Here is a 17803-nt window from a genome sequence, read left to right as displayed (position 1 = left end):
GAAGCCCACATGAACTTTCAGAACCTAGGCAAAGAAACACTGGCTCAAAAGTGTGAATTGTCTCTCATCATCCATATCTGTACTGGCAGAAGGTACCTGGTAAAACACAAGTCTGACATGGCAGTACAGAGGGGCTAGGGTAGAGGGAACAGCTTTTTTACCTAACTTAGTCTCATTTGTAAGTCATTCCTTTTAAAGAATGGATGTCAGAGTGAGGTGCACACTCTGGAAAGGGCAGAGGTTGCCCCTTCATGAGGAGACCCCTTACTCATGACACCCCTCACTTCTTCCCTTACTCATCTATGTTATTTTAATAGTTATAAACACGGTTTCACACAGTTAGAGCTTTTGAGCTCAAGAGTGGTGTCTTTGCTATTTGGGTTGAATTTGGGCAGATGCCTTTCTACATGGTCACAAGTGTGGGGTTATCTCTCTACTAGCAATTGACACCTGCAGTGCAATTTTAGTCCGGTTTTAGGGAAATGACTACCCCTTCTCAAAATAAATGGTCACAGAAAAAAAGTAACTCATATCAGGAGAGAACTCCTAATGAGTACAAGCTGGTCAGAAGCTGCAGTACTGTTTCAAGAGGAAATATCTCTGACCCAGGGCAATTCCACAAAGCACCACTCTGATGTCTTCTATAGCAAAAGGGGACACTCTCTTTAACAATTGAGCACAGTTAAATCAACAGATAGATCATGAAATAAGAAGATTAAAATACCCAACCCTGTCTTTTCTCAAGATTATATCCAAGGACTGTTACAGGAGAACTTATGTATTTTCTGCTCCTCTCTACTCTCCATTTCAGCAATATTAATTTTCTTAACTACATAAAAGCACTAATTAGAAGCACTGCTTTCTTTTTGCAATTGTTTTGAAGTCCAAAAACATCCTGCATCTGTACTGAGTGGTGTACTTGGCCAATTATTTTCAGTCTCATCACTTAAACATGATTGTTTCAGATAAGCAGCACTTAAGGCAAGAGTTAGAAACCAGAAATTGTTCATTGAGTTTAGATGTAACTCATATCTCAGCTACACAAATTAGTCTCACTTCTACAACCAAAAATATCACAGTTACCACCAGCGGGTGATGCTTTTTTAGTGTGTCCTCTGGCCAGTTATTCTGCTATGGGGTGGAGGTGGACAGGGAAGGAATGTACAGTGTTCATGGTCAGCCTAGAGACTGGCATACACAGAAGTTCCTCAAAAGCTACTGGTGTACTTCAGTCTTCCTAAAAGAAAACACAAAATTGCACCACACTATGAAAATCTAATCATCAAGCAAAGTTTTAAATCAGCAAAGAGAAATTCCTGTACAGTCCAACACGAGTGACCGTTTCTGTTCCCCACCTTCTTAACATCTGTCTCCCTGCTGTCTGGGGGCTTCTGTGTTTGCATTTCGTTCATTTCCATAAGCTGCTAACTGCCTTTGATTGACAGGACTGTTACTGGGCATCTGATCTGGTGTCAGACAGAAAGCGAACAGAACCTGGTAGGACTTGCTATTGAAAAAACTATTCATGTCAGAAGAAGGAGCATTAAAGCTGGACAAAGGAAACAAAACACGTGGATGCAGCATGGTGAATAAGAGCAGCAACACATTCATTTGTGCCAGTTGCTGAAAGGTTTGTGCATTAACTACAGTGATATGAGCTGGAGGATTGCATCTGGCACTGTTGCTGGGAGTAGTCTCATCCAGCATATATTGTAATGGACATTTGTAATGTTTAATTACATTGACAAGGCATGCACAGAAGAGGCAAATACACAAGCAGACACATAGCACTGGAATGGAAAATCTAGTCATTAAAGCAGAAAACATTATTTTGAAACAGCTCGTGAACAAAGTAAGATTAGGTTGCTGTGAGTTTCAGAAACATACCACCTCAGCTAAGAGACAGAAATCACAGCTGGAAAGGCAAAATGGAGAAAGAAAATATAGTAGTTATTCTGTTTCATGTTAGACAGCGTTTGTTCAGGATTAATCATTCAGTCATATTTGGTCTGAATATTCAACATGTAGTATGTCCTCCTTTTCAAACTTCAAGACTGGCAGTCCCATGATATGAAAATTAACCTATCGTAACAGAAGCCATCTGAGGTGAGATGTTTCCTTCCCCTGATAATTCCGATAGGAGTTTGTTTGTTTGTTTTGCCATACTTTGTTTTCCTTAAATAAGTGCTGGAAAGGGCAGTCTGTCTATAAAAATGTCTGTGGGCCTGGGACATTACGGGGGAGTGACAGGGAAAGAGATGACTTAGATGAATCTGCAGAAGAAATTGAAGATGCTTGGTGAGCTGTGACTAGCCTTGATCCCTTGCCCACATATCAACTGTTACAGCTGATGCACTTAAAAAGTTTGTTCTCCTTCTAGAGATAGATTATGCAAAAGTCTGTGTGCTAAGCTGTCCAAAGTAACAAACCAGCTCACAACCTCAATGCTAGTTCAGCCTGTTACATAAAATTGTTTATCAGATCAGCAAAAGACTGAGATAAAAAAAAAAAAATGCATGCAAAATGCATTGCTCAGATTGAAAGAATTGCAATAAACTGACTTGCGGGCCTCTTGTCACAACACCATACAGTATTGGCAGAAGCTGAAATACCACTGGAAGAGATGCTTACAGTAATAATTCCAAAAAGTGTTTGATTTATTGATGTTCATGAGAGTGGAATGTCACTCTTTGGGTAGTGTTGACTGGAGACCCTCCAAAGGGGTGTTGATGTGACATTTCATTTCTGCTTTTTCCAGACCACCACCTCCTATGATTTTAGGGTTGGGCATATCTGTATTTGAGCTTTGCTCTTCATATCCCATCAAGCATCCTGAATGGATGCTGGAAAAATAAAATATTTTATGAGATTTAGCTAATTTCTACATAATACCATCTATTCCTATTAGCACAGGGTTCCTGTTATTACTCCTTCCCTCCTGAGTTGTTTTCTTTCTTTACCTTATTTCTTCACTTCTCTGTTATTCTAATCCTGTCTTCTAGCTAAAAAAATTCTGGTTCAACTTGCCAAGCAAAATATACTTTTTGCAACATTATCAAGAACTGCATTGTCTTAAGCACTGTGATCTTGCCACAGGTTTAACAGATCTAAGAGTAGCTGAGGAGACCATCCACAAGGCCCTCAATGATATGATTATGAAATAAATCCCAATGGCTGGCCACACTTTTTAATAGAAATAACTAATCCAGGAGGGACAGCCAAATCATCAAGCCTTCTGCCATGGTATCACGTAAAATGCCATCTGATTCCTTAGGGCTCTCAGATTCACAGGCTCACTGCATTGGCAGGATGCCTGATTTCTACTTGGACAGTTTCCTGGTACCTCTCTCCTGTTCTTCACAGGCTGCCCAGCTGGTAAATGGCCACATCACCCATTTCCTCAGGCTCATTGGCTCTGGATTTTCCAGCTGCCTTGACTTCCTGGACACTTACCTTTCTGTGCTACTGAGCTTCCACAGAGGCCACCTGTTTGGAGACCCAACATCCCAGCCGTCCTCCTCACAAGCCAGGCTAGAAACTGAAAGGTACGAGAGGAAACAAGACAACCATTTAGTTGGTGGACCCAGCTAACAGGGAGACAGGTGCCTGCCCCGTGAACAGGAAGGCAAGGTCCATGAAAACATTTTCAATGGTTTCATTTGTTTCCCACTATTACATTTGGGTTTGTATACATGAATTTTCTGATGAGATTGATATGCTGTTTACCAATCTGGTAATAGCGCATTTGTACTCAGATTATCCAGAGATAGCCTTATATATAAAGGAGAAAGAATCTGATGCAAAAATGTCATTCACTCAAGGAAAGAAAAAAAATATTAGAAAGGAACTTGGCTGCGGTTGCACAGCAATGTGATGCATTATGGCATTGCATTATGGCATTCCTTTCCTTTTACATGCCAAAGTTTGCACTATTAGTATTTTTTAATTTAAATTTAAATTCTATCTAACAAGAAAAAAAACTTTGCAATATATTATTATTTACAAAAACAACGTGAATTTCTTCCTTGTCTGCATATTCTGCTTGCAATTTTGAAAATTTTAGTTCACCCACACATGTTTTTGACACCTTTTTTAACAGAATAACTAAGGGAAAAGATTATTATCCTCTGTATGGCTCTTTATTAATCAGCTTTGGGACACCTGACAATCAGGTTTCACAAATATTAGCCAACAGACAGAGAATAGAATCACTCCAAACTGTGGACTGTGCTTTGGTTTGATGCCAGTTTTGATCCCTCTGACACATTTTTTAGTTCTGGTCTTCTTTTTTTAGCCCCTCCAAGGCCTGCCAGCTCACCTTTTAACAAAAGGTTCCTGGATCCAAGGCAGACTCTCTTGTTTCCAGTGAGGAACAGAGATGGAAAAAGACATATTAAAAACTTGGCCTATTTGATGCAATTCCATTTCCTTAAAATGGTCAGAAAATGTTGGAGTTTTGTTGTGATACAGAACACAAACAGATGTTTACATCCTGAGAACTGTAGAATAAAAACCAGCCTGCACAGTCACTTTTTTTCATTGGGAAACTGCAAATTTCTTTCATTTTCCCTAGTTATTTGTTAATCATACAAGAAGCTACTAGATGAGCTGCTGACTACAACTCAGAGAATTCATGTATACTACAGACAACACATTTAAGCAAACAGCTAAATTCAACACTTAAATCAAAATGTATAAAGTAACAGTAAAACTGCATTGTCATCATGATTTAAGAGAACCTTTATCATTTTGAATATTAATTAATTCTAATGAAGAACGATTGGCTTGATCAAATAATTTGAAGTAGATTCAGGGGTTATCATTATTTAGAACTAGAGCTTAGTGCTAAAAATGACAGAATTATGAAATAGGTCATTTGAGTGACTCTGCATATGAGGTGCTCATTTGAGATAATTTCCAAGTACAAAAATAAGTTCAGTACAAAAGTTGACCAAAATCTAAAGCTTGTAGTCTAAACTCAATTGAACATAACCATTAATTCTCAATTCATCATCTATACCATAAGCTTTCTCAAAATGACCACTGTTGCACTTGAGATTAATTTTTAAAAATATTATATGCACAAGACAGGCAATGAAACCCCATGTGGAAAAGTAGATTTGTGTTCATCATCTGGTCCATTATTTCCAAACGCAGTATCAATTCATTACCTTTGATAAAGAAAGATTTATTAATAAATACGTTCTTGTAAATTCCAAATCTAAAAATATTTGTGGAAGTCTTGTGCTGGGGTTTTAGATCACAGGTTGTTTAGACCTCAGGACAAAAATTATATTGTAAATGCTGCCAGTTTTAATGAAGATTACGGATTGAAATGTTTACTTCGCTTTATCTGCATATACCTTGCCTTGTCTTTCCATACGCACACAGTAAAAATAACCTGAACATTGCAAATATTGAGGCTAGCTAATGGAAAGTCTTATCGGAGACAACGGCCGATATTTAAATATTATGAGGTTGTGCGTTATGATAATGAAATGAAGCTAAAAGACAAACAGAGATATTGTTCCCCTTACCTCCCTCTATCTCTGTGCCAGATTAGGGAGTGTCAGTAAAAAATTATCACTTCATGATCGTTAAGGACAGCCAAAAGCAGCAATCCAACATTATTACTGCTGAAGTTCTTCCTACAGATTATTACGTAATATGATATGCAAGTTCCTAAACTTCAAATTCAAAAGTTGTGGCACATGTTGAGCTGAATAAGGGAGTGCAGAAGTGACGAGACTGGCAAGAGATGGGTTTACTGACTGAAGTCTTTTTCAGCAAGGTCATCTTTTGTTAAAAAAGTTCTTGCTTTTCAGACATCATGTTCCTTCCTGGACAGAACCATACAAACTTTGCATCGTGCATTTTCCCTATTTGTTTACTTTTTCTTAGCAGCAGCAGATTTTCAGTGTTTTCAAACACGGTTCTTTTTTTTTTTTTTTCAACAAAGCATGGTAAGTTCTCTCATGTCATGCATCATTAGTGTGCAAAGCAGGGGGGAAAGTGAGGGAGTCTATAAGAGACTAACAAGACATGGTGTAGTTGTCTGGTTTGGCATGTGACAATCAGCTACCCTGGGAGGTCTGAAGAGAGTTCACTCATCCAGGAGTCCAATGCCCTTAATCCTCACCTCCTGTCGTAGTCCTGGAGAGGTCAATAACGTGACAACCTGAAATCAGAGATGTCAATGGCAAACATCAGTGATCAAGAATAATGTCAGTAATAAACCAAGGAGGAATATAGGTACTGTCCCTCTGGACCACAGATGTTGTCTCTCTAGTCCGATAGACTGTTACTGGTGCTAGGCAAAAGACTCCACATGACGTAGTTATATGTTCACAGTATCAGCATAACTTTCTCACAGTTGTGGATGCCTTGTGATTCTCATCTGTCTTCTCCTTAGTGTAGAACTTTAGTTTCCTTCTAATAGTTTGTTTTGTTTTGTTTTTTAATGAAAAGGAAAAAATAATAACTTTCAAACTGTCATTTGCATTCAGTGGCTACATCTAGAGCATATGTCTGGGGTCGTTTAGCCTGGAAAAAAGGAGCCTCAGGGGAGACCTTATCACTCTCTACCACTGCCTGAAAGGAGGTTGTAGACAGGTGGGTGTCAGTCTCTTCTCCCAAGGAACAAGCGACAGGACAAGAGGAAACTGCCTCAAGTTACACCAGGGGAGGTTTACATTGGATATTAGGGAAAATTTCTTCTCTTAAAGGTGGTCAAGCACTGGAACAGGCTGCCCAGGGACATGGTGGAATCACTGTCCCTGAAAGTGCTAAAAAAACTTGTAGATGTGGTGCTTAGGGACATGGTTTAATGACTGACTTAGCAGTCCTGGGCTAACAGTTGGACTTGATGATTTTAAAGGCTTTCTCCAACCAAAATAATTCTATGATTCTATCTATAAGTAAACACAAATGTTAAAGGAAAAGCAAGGCATATCATATTATTGCTTGTAAAGATGTTATTATACAACATGGAAAAGCTGTTATACTACCACCCCTTTGCCAGACAATGGAAGCCATAGACTTGTAGTTTGAGGAAAACTGCTCATTGTACTTTTCCCAGTCTCCCCTACCTTATACATAGCAGTTCTGAGATAAAGAGAATTCTTTGTGTCATGCGCCTGGGAATAGCCATCTTCGATGGAATCACTCACCTCTCGCTGGCGTCATCCAAGTGCAGGAAGCGTGAAGGAGGCAAGGCTTTTGCCAGTCTTTTTCAGCAAAGGTCAGTTCCAGTTTGGTGAACATTCTCTCATTACCAATATTAGAAGCTTCTTCTGCAAGCTTTTAATTCTAATGTAGTATTTCAGAGGTAATTATAAAACATAGAACATTATCTATAATGAGAAATCTACTAGTCAAGATGTGAACAAAAAAAAAAAAACAAGACCAAGAATAAAATATTGAATAAATAATTTACACCTTCTTCCAAGCCGCATTGCCTCTGACCCAAAACCGTCCCAGGGCAACTTTGCTTCAAAACTGTAATCAGTGAGAGCCCTGAGGCAGGCAGGAGCACGGTGGGGCAGGGAGCAGAGCAGAGCTACGTCACGGGTGCAGTGCACTACAGCAGGATCTAGCCCAGATGTTGCATTCGGTTGCAATTGCAGTGCTGCCACGGTATAGGTGTATTGCCCATCACCACTTTAAATCTGTTAATAGTGGGGTATTTTCTTCTTAGCAAAGCTTTCTGATTTCACAACTCCGTGTTTCATTAATCACTTTTTTCAATGACTCATGACTTGGATCAGAATTTTTAACTCTTTTTTTCTGTAAACCTATTCTATTTACAGACATTGATCGTGAAATTCTTAGTGATATTAGTAGTCTAAGGGAAGTTGACAGAAGTCGGTTAGGCAATAAAAGTAAATGAAATTTGTTGCTGGGAGGACAGGCAGCAGCCTAGATTTGAATAATTTTAATAAAAGTGTATTGGAATGTTTTACGTAGAAGTCTATATACTTTGTGAAGATTTAGGAATTTTAGCTGCTCTTTGTCCCCTCCATAAACCTGTCCTGTTTATGCTCAGGTCCTCAGCATCATATGGCATGCACAAATTCACACTGCAGCTTTAATCTAACTTGTAAATGTGTTTATTTCAGATCTGGTTCAGTAATATCTGTGAATAGATCCCAGACTAGATGAACATTTATATATTGCAGCAGTGCTTTTCAGTACACACACACACACATACACACACACTTTCTGCTGAGACTGTGTGGAGGAACCGCAGCCATTCTCTCCCTGACAGCTTCTCAGTTGATGACTTGCTGCTGAATTAGACTGTAATAACAGATTGTGATACAAAATGGATGCCTGCAGATTTGTCCCTGTAACATCCTCTTTTGTTTTTGTTGGGTTTTTTTTTTCCCCTGTCTCGTTTTATTTTAAAACTTAGGTATATTTTAGTAGTAGTTTCAATAAAGCCATAGTTTCAGCTCATTTTATTGTGTCTTCCATACAAACATCTCCATTTTCTTCAAATGACTATCACAATGTTACGAATAGGAGTTGTAAAGCCACCTTTTAGGTATACATATACAGTGCCTAGTGCATACCCTTATGCCATCAAACACACATACCACATATTTTTCCTCTGTAAATCATTATGTTAAAGAAGCGGTTATATTTTCTGCCTTTTCATTGTAAACCTAAATTGAGAGTTAATGTTCCAAATCAACCCAGATTAATTAAAATAATCCTTAAGTGGACGTAATACTAATAATACTGTAGTAAGAAAACAATACAGTAGCTCTAGATTTGGAACTGAGAGCATTTCCCATATTGCTGGCTATGTACTTGCACTAATCATGAAATTTTCATACAAAATGCTAACTCCCTTACAGAAGGAGTTTTGACAGTAAAGTTTTCTCAGGTCCAGGAAAGAACTGATCAAACTACAGTGAGAATAAGAGCTCTGTACTCACTTTCTGAATAGCCAATATTTCAGTGATTATGACATTTGTCTGGGACATGCTCCAATCCTTGCTCCATCAGCTCAGACTAGGGTCCAGATGAGCCTCCTTGTCACTGTTACGCAGGTGCAGTTCTCTGGTTTTAAAAGTTTCATCCTAACATTGAATATAAATGTTCTGAGAAAAGGAGGAAGGAAAACCTAATTTCTTGTACATTGTTACGTTATATAGGATGGTTAGGTGCAGCAGACAAGATACCTCATGGGTAGAATAGCCATAGAAGTAGATTCCATTTCGAAGGATGTAATAGGATTGAATCTTCTTCCAATACCCAGAGTTATAAAAGGAAATAATTCCTACGTCAACCAGTCCTGCATGACCAAGTTTCACCTTGAGTTACTCCAGTACAGATGAACTGAATGCAGATAGGTTATATTAACATCATTAAGTAAAGGTCTGACATATGCAATAAAAATCTTTATGCAAAAAAATCCACTACACCGTGTAAACACCTGATTTAATGAGCTTTTTATGATGCCGTTCCCATGGCATAATACAGTAAATGCCCTGTCACATCAATATTTTTTTACCATTTATGTTATTATGATATAAATCTTTCAAAACTTGCAACAAATAAATAATCACTAATATTTTTCCCCCTCAGTGTAGTCCAAGGGAGATGATCACCATGTCTTCCTTCACAGGGTCAGGGTTGTGCAGTTAATACCCTAGAAAATGTTTTTGAAATGCAATACATGTTACCTTGTAAATACTACAAGCATTCTTTGGTTTTGCTTCATTTTGCCAATTACTGTCATAACAGAAATATTGTTAAAACATGATTTTCTAAGCACTTTATTGGCGTGATTATTCCACAAAGTACAGGTCTTCAAAGCCATCCAAATCCATCTTGATAAGCACATAAACAGAAGCTTACTAAATAGCCTATTTTGTCACACACTGTTACACACTTCTGAATGAGAAAGATTTTTGCCTTTTTTTTCCTTTGCTAAGTCTAATACTGTAAATACCAAACTGGATATATGTAACCTTTGTAGATACAACACCTTGCTCTTTCGTGATCTCATTTCTGACTTTTGCAAGATATTGATTTTATGTCCTAATGCAATGATAAGCCCCTTCTCTACATGGCTGGTTGTACTGGAAAAAGGTCTAGCGATTATGCAATGTCTTCTTTGTCCTGGCCTGAAAATGTATTTACAGCTGCACAATTAAATGAACTGTATTCCTTCATCTCTCCTTCCCTTTGCTGTAGACACAGAAAGTAGGATTGTTCATTCCCATTTGAAGTTGTAACTACCACAACAGTCAGCAGCATTCTGAACCTCTGCTCTTTCGTACTTTCTGTAGTCATTTATACCTTAGTGTCTCTGCACATTCCAAAGATCGTGTGCAGGCTTTACGGGACTGAACATTTAATAGCCGACAGAATAGGTATTATAAGGCAGCAGATCCAGAGTAGAGGAAAATTAAATACTCCTGAGTTATTTTATTGAAATTTCAGTTCTTCTGAGTTTATAGTTGTAGGCAAGGCTGAAATTTAAAAAATGCAATTTCAGAGTACTTTTATGGAGTTCCTTGCTTGACTACTGAAAGCTGTAATCGTCACAATAAAATCCCGGGATGAGGTGCCAGTATAGCATATCTTCTGCTAGTATAATAAGATATGTTTTACAAATAAACTCCACTAGAATTGGGCAGATTAATCCAGTCCTACCTAATAGCATTTCAGGTATTCACAGCAAGCTCTGCGTGTAGCCAGTAATTTTTTTTATGTGTATTTAATAAGTATCATATTTTATGATGTAGTGCAATACATTATCCATTGGATTTTGATTCTGCAGGATTATATGGAAAGACATTGATTGATTCCTTTAGCAGAAAGAAACTACTTGATAAAATGCAGCTGATGCTCTTTAGCTAAGTACATCACAAACAATGTTTTCCCCCCTAGGGTTCTCTTCACTTCGGTATGCTGTGAAATAACTCATGGAAGTCTCAGACAGCTGGAAGTTCAAAACCTCACAGAAGGTGTCAAACAAATTGTTGGAGTGGGTTTCTTGACTGTAAGATGCAGGTGGCAGGACCTTGTTTTCTTCTGTCTCTCTCACAGGGAAGAACACAATTTCATCTTAATAATCTAATTGTAACACTTCTTTGAAGGTGATGCATTTGTGGAAGTTGATTTTTAAACAGTTATTTCGACAGAAGCCGGACCCCTTCAAACACAAAGAATTCTCACGAATCAGTAAAAGGGCAAAGGGTACATGCATAATTAAATAGGAAAATCAAGATTAACAAATATAACAGAATCCCTACCCATCCTTTAAGGCTTGTATTTGCTTCCTGCTATCTTTCTTTAAGAAAGACGCTTCTTGTCATCACCAGTCACCAGAAGATATTGCTGTTTCTTGAAATCTGCACACTTTACATGACTTGATAAGGTAGGAGAGATGGGTGCAGAGCAAGAATGAACTCATTTTATCTTTTGATAGTGTTTGAAAGGTCTCAGCTTTTCCAGAATACTTAAAAATCATCATGCAAAGTAGTATGCTATACTTCAGTGAGCATTCTCTGGACTTTGATCAAAGACTTTAATTTTGGATGTCTTCAAATATGTATTATTTGAATGTACATGGCTTGCCAGAACAGTTGTCCTGACCACTTTTGTTTTCAAAATTCACAGTCAGAAGATTTGGCTGATATGTGTTTTTCAAGTTTTTTCTAGGACATTGAGAAAGAGACTGAATGGCAGTGGGCCAAGACAAATAACCTGCATTAACCCATGAGGAAGAAAATTTTAATTTAATTCAGCTTTTCCATTAGCCATAGCTTTTGACATGCATAACTTCACCTGTCTTAACTTAGAACATATCACATTGATTTTGTATAGTATTGTTTTTAAACATGAATCACAGAGCTACAAAGTCACATATCGATCAGGAGATTCTTATATCAATGTAATTTTCTTTGTCAGCATAGGTTTTAAGTTCAATTCTTCAATAAACTATACTTGAACAAAGTTAATTGATATTAATGTTATCATTTTATCACACTTTTGTATTTAGATAAGGGAATCCTGTGCAACCCAACAGGATACTGTCCAAGAGTGATGTCAGAAGTACTGACCTATTGATACTTGAATCTTGCAGGTTTTCCCTATCAATATTGACACAATAATTTTTCCAATCTTCTCTAGCTGTTCTTTCATCCTAAGGCTGGTTAAAAAGTAAAAGCAGTGACTCAGGGGGCTCCTTAGCAAACTTTTGAAAAACTTCTGATATCTTTTTTTCTCATGTTTAAACATATTTTGATTTAGAGGATGATGATTAACTTTCTCCACAGTTATTGCTGAATGGAAACATATTTTAACTTTGCAGCAGGACGTGTAAAATATTGGCAGCAGGAGGAATTGTAATGAGGGTGGTTTATATGCAGTTCCTTAGTCAGAGTCTAGTTTTTGCAATAAATGTAACTGTGGCTAGGCCCATCAACACATTATCCTACTTCCTAAAAATATCGTCTTCACCAGTAATATCCAGGGAGTCTCTGCCAAATCAGTAGCACTCACTGTCCTATAAACACTAAGTATATTTTTTCCTAAGGAAAAGAAAAAAGAAAAAAGAAAAAAAACAACAACAAAACCCAACAAATCAAAGGGGGAGGAAGCATCTCTTGATATAAATAACAGAGTTCCAAAGAATTTCCAAATAACAGCTGTCTAGTTAGCTAATGGCCCAAAGTCTCACTTTAGTCCAGCATAGCATCCACTCCTCCAAGACTCTGCTCGCTCATCCAGTGAGCGTCTCAGGTAACCAGAAGCAGTTTGCTGCTGCTGCCGTGCTGCAGCCTGCATGCCCACCACACAGTGCACAACCTTGCACTGGAGACCCCAAAGGAAAACGAAGCCCTTGGGCAGGTCCGGGTGGCTCTGGCTGAGCTCTTCTCTTTGCTGTGACTGAAACTCTGTTTTCACTCACAGTTCAAATGATTCTACTAGTAAGTTTAAGGGGGCTCACTCACTCCATGATATATTCTTCACAGTACCCATGGCTTTATTATAAGCAAGGTGATATCCACCATTTATATATTAAAACCTATTTCCAGGTGAATGAGTAAATTTCAGTAGACAGAACTATAGGTAAACAACTGTAATGTGTGGAAGTGAGCTAGAGGTGATCTTTGTGCCTTAGAGAGAGAACGGGATCCAATTCTTTTAACTTTTAACACTAATTTTTTGTCTAGATTTCTTTCACCTGGAGCAAAATCTACATTTTGCATTCCTGAACTACACTGGGAAGTTTTCTTGTATCAGAAATTTGCTGGCCATGAGCACACTTATAAACTATGATCCTCTTTCTTATGTTTTGCCCAGGCTATGGACAGATATATTTTTGCATGGCTTGACAGTGTTATCCTACAGTAATACAAAATAAAATTTACTGTCTTTCAGGGGAGAAATATGAGAGCAAGTTCATGTGCTAATTACCTTAATTTTACTAAATACATTAAGCTCCTAAAAGCTCCAATATTCACTACAGAGTGGAAGGGGTGGGAGGTTTCCCAGCTTGTCTCATGCCTGTAGTTCTTTTTCTAATTTACTTTCAAACTTTCCAAACATATTTGTGAAACCTAAATATTTACCTTGAACATACATGTTCCAGTATAGATTTCAGTAGTGCTGTATAAAAAGGTAATGTCCCCATACTAGTTTTATCCAGTATGCTCCAATGTATTTTTATTTCTCTGAAATCCAATTCTCGTAAGCTCTCCTCCTGCCAGTCTTGTTATTTAGACCATAATAATAATTTTAAAAAAGCATTTAAAGGATAGGACCATCTTAAGTGACTACAGCTAATTACAAAATGTACATATGTCAGGATCTTAACCTGAAAATCAACCCAAACCAAAAAATTAATCATATAGCTTTAAACAGTTGAATAGTCACAGTGCAGACACTGACAATTTCTCATTATTTTTTTCTTAGATACTGAAAATGTGGTGTCATAAAGAAAAGTTGACCTTAATCACATTATCCAGCTAGATTCCGTTAACACAAGCTAAACAGAGAACCTTTTCAGACACGATGTTGATGGTAGTGTTTCTCCAGAGAAGTACAATTTTAGCATCTTCTGTGAAGAGAATGCTATAATGTATGTTCTCACCATCATCCTCACAGCAACTACCTACTCATTTTCCATAGTGCCTCGTGCTCTCACCTAAATACCTTGGTCCACAATGTAAAACTAACAAGTGCAAAAAAAATATTTCCTACACGATGTGATACCCTAAATCTATTATCTACCTGCCTTACACTTAAACTATGTTCTTGGCCAGAACTGTAGACCGTCTCTCCAATAAAATACAATACTGGTGATCAAGGTTTCCTAACAATGGCATAGAAAATTCTAAGATACAGAAAAGTTTTCCACATGAAAGCAATTTTTTCTTTTTTTTTAAGACACAGCACATGTTATGTAAGGCCTCAGAATTTGTGACATCTGCTACTAATGCAGCATATGTTGTACTAGGGCTACTTGAGGAGATGTTATATTATCATCATAATGTTTACTGATTAATAGCAATACATTATGCCTGCTTACTTGCCCTTGCTCACCCTCACAGGAATTCCATCAGAGATTTCTGCAGCGATTCTACTGTTACACAAGTTAGTGCACTAATTGGGCCATACTTAGCTGTTGTACCAGCGCCTGAAATGCTGCGCTTCTGAGATCATTATTATATGGTAGGTATTATGTGCACAGTCTATGCAAACCTTGCAAAAGTGTTTATTAAGAAGGTAATTTAGATGATATCATGTCAGGTTTAACAGAACCTTACTATCCACCAAGGTAGTTTCTGGAATGACATTTTGACGAAACACCAACAAATACTGTATTTGCTCACAACACTGAGCTACAGGAAGAAAAGAATTTCAGAAGAAAACTCTGAGGTATAATGGACAGCTTAAGAACATAAATAGGAAAATCAAACATCCCCACTTTGTCATGGAGCTTTGTCAGGGAGCTTGCAGAAACAGCAACATTGTGCTCCTCTTTTCAGGTAGAGCCATCCACCTCCACAACGCATAAGATTCAGACCTCATTCTCAGCAAGGAAGTTATGGTAATTCTGATAGTATGTGATGGACAACATCATTCAGCCAACAAATGAAAGTCCTTCCCTCTAAGCCACCACATTTTCCTATTCCATGCTTTATGCTTTGTCTCTTTATCAGTTATCCAGTTCCCCACCATTTCCTTACAATTTCTCCACCAAAAGAGTCAGAAGTCATCAGAAAGGGAGTCAGAAATAAGATCTTTATATCACAGAAACATCCTGTGCCTGAATGTCTAAATTTAGAAGAAATCTGGCAGTCCCTGTTCAGCCATCCATCCAACATTTTTTTTTATAAATTTCCATATTAGACTAGTTCACTTTCACCAGTTTCTTTAATTGACACAACACCACAGGTGCAGCCATTCTGGTACGCTTGAGGATAGATCAACAGGTATAAAAACAAACAAATGAGGATGTGAAATAAAAACAAAAATAAGGAAAGTCAGGCTGAAGAACTAATGGAGAAAAACAAACAAACAACAAACAAGATAAGTCAAGAGAGAAAAAGATAAAGAGTTCAATAAATAAAAGGAGAAGTATAGATAAAAAGCTGGGGCGGGGTTGGGGGGAGAAAGGGAAAAGGGAACTTAAAAAGAACTGGAGAGAATAATGAGGAAAGGAAGACTTAAGACAGAAAGAAAATAATAGACAGGGAACCGTGAAGGGTAAGGATGTGAAGAAAGAAAAGAGCTCCATGTCAGAGACTCAAGTGAAAAGAGCCAAGCTGAAATGTTGGGATAAACAAATTGAAATAAGACATCAAAGACAAAAACTTATGAAAGAACAATGAGAAAACAAGTAGGCTGACAGTGAAAAACACAATTACTAAAATGAGAGCTAGAGCTACATCATGCTATGGCAAGAGTGGACATGAAAAGGTTTGAAATATAAATAGCATTGAGAGACAAAAGGGAGTTTTAATCCTGAGTTCACATATATCTAGCCCCATTACTAAAATACTGTCTGTTATCTAACACAAATATGTGGTACAGGCAGGAGCAAGTGCATCAAACTTCAGTGGAGCATGAACAAAATAAAAGTGATTGCAGCCATTGTAATCTTACTACCACTTCATTTTCTTCAGCTCTTGGGTGAGAGAGCAGAATTACTGTGTATGTTATTTTAGTGGCTACACTCATCCTGCTATGTCACTGCATTCTAATTGTTTAAAGCAGCTTTATGATGAGTGACATATTTATAGTGTTTCCCACGTTAAGGTTTTTATTAAGTGGCACAGTGAAGTAGCAAGAAAAATCTATATCAAATGAACCTCCATTTTTAATACTTTGCTGCATCTGCTCTATTTTCTGACTGCTATTTGGTTTATCACAGGACTGTGGTTCTTGAAATCTTTTGTGAAATTAACGTAGACTCATAGAATCACTTAGGTTGGAAAAGACCTTTAAGATCATCAAGTCCAACCGTTAACCCAGGACTGCCAAACCCATCACCAAACCATGTCCTCAAGTACCTCATCTATTTTTTAAACATCTCCAGGGATGGTGGTTCCATCACCTCCCTGGGCAACCAGTTCCAGTGCTTGATCACCATTTCAGTGAAGAAATTCTTCATAATACCCAATCTAACATCTTACTAGAGAGATTGCTTCTTGAACTGAACCCACCTAGAATAAATTCCATCATGCTCTGCCCTTCATACCTTTACACCTAGAGCCTGGATACTCCTTTGCATCACTGATTCCTGTTCCTGCATTACAGATATTTTTCATTTACTGATTATTCCCTGACTCTTCCCACTCATTTTTGTACTATTCCTTTTCCATGATTTGTGCTGTTCAACTGATCCGTTTCAGGTATGTCCAGTATTACTGCAGGTACTGTTCCTTCACAGGTGCTTTTTCTCCCCAGCTACAACAGACTTGCAAGTGTACTCCAGCATGTTCCAGCATACTGCAAAGTATACTACCTATCCATATTGTTGCAACCAAATTAATATTGTATTTATTTATGTGTGACACTGGTTTTTTTATAATTTGTCCTCAGGGTCCTTAGTGTGTTACTTGTTTGAACTGATTCACGCATTATGGTGGAAGCACCCGCAACGTCCTGTGTAGTGGATGGCAGCACAGAAGCCACTGGAGCATGCACAGTCTCACAGGGTCCTCGTTCACCAGCTGGCAATTCTGATGCACAGTAATTATGGCAGTGAAGGAGAACCACATCACCATCCAAACAAATGAAGGCCAGTTATATCAACAGAACATGTACATGTGGGAATACATGCTCACAGCATCACTGGCAGAGTTCATCTGCCGCCCAAACTAGGACAGACAAGCCCAAATCCATTTTAAATGGGTTAAAGTATCACTAAAAAGTTGACAAGGCGGATTTCCATAGCTGCATGCTTCAACGAGCACTGAAGTTTATTCAAATGCCACAGAGTCGGCTGAAATAGTAGCTAGCATTGAGGCAATGCAGACTTGAAGCACCTTGAGGACTTTTATGGTGTAAATGTGCCCATGTTTTTTCTGAAACAATGCACAAAAAAGCCCACATCAATTACAAAGGTTACCAATACTTCATAGCTGTGAAGTAATTGGGTAAGATTGGTTTTGCTAGAAGGTGTGTTACCAATGGTCTTGTCCACCCTACCTATAGGAACAGAACTCCCCAGGGAACTATCCCATGAACTAATCCATGATTTTTTTCTCAGAAGGGCATAACTAGTTCAGGAGAACCTGTATCTTATCTAACATGTATGCAAAGTAGATGG

This window comes from Falco rusticolus, chromosome 5, assembly GCF_015220075.1.
Source record: "Falco rusticolus isolate bFalRus1 chromosome 5, bFalRus1.pri, whole genome shotgun sequence".
Taxonomy (NCBI): Eukaryota; Metazoa; Chordata; class Aves; order Falconiformes; family Falconidae; genus Falco; species Falco rusticolus.
The sequence above is the reverse complement of the archived record's forward strand: the minus strand, read 5'-3'. Positions refer to the sequence as shown.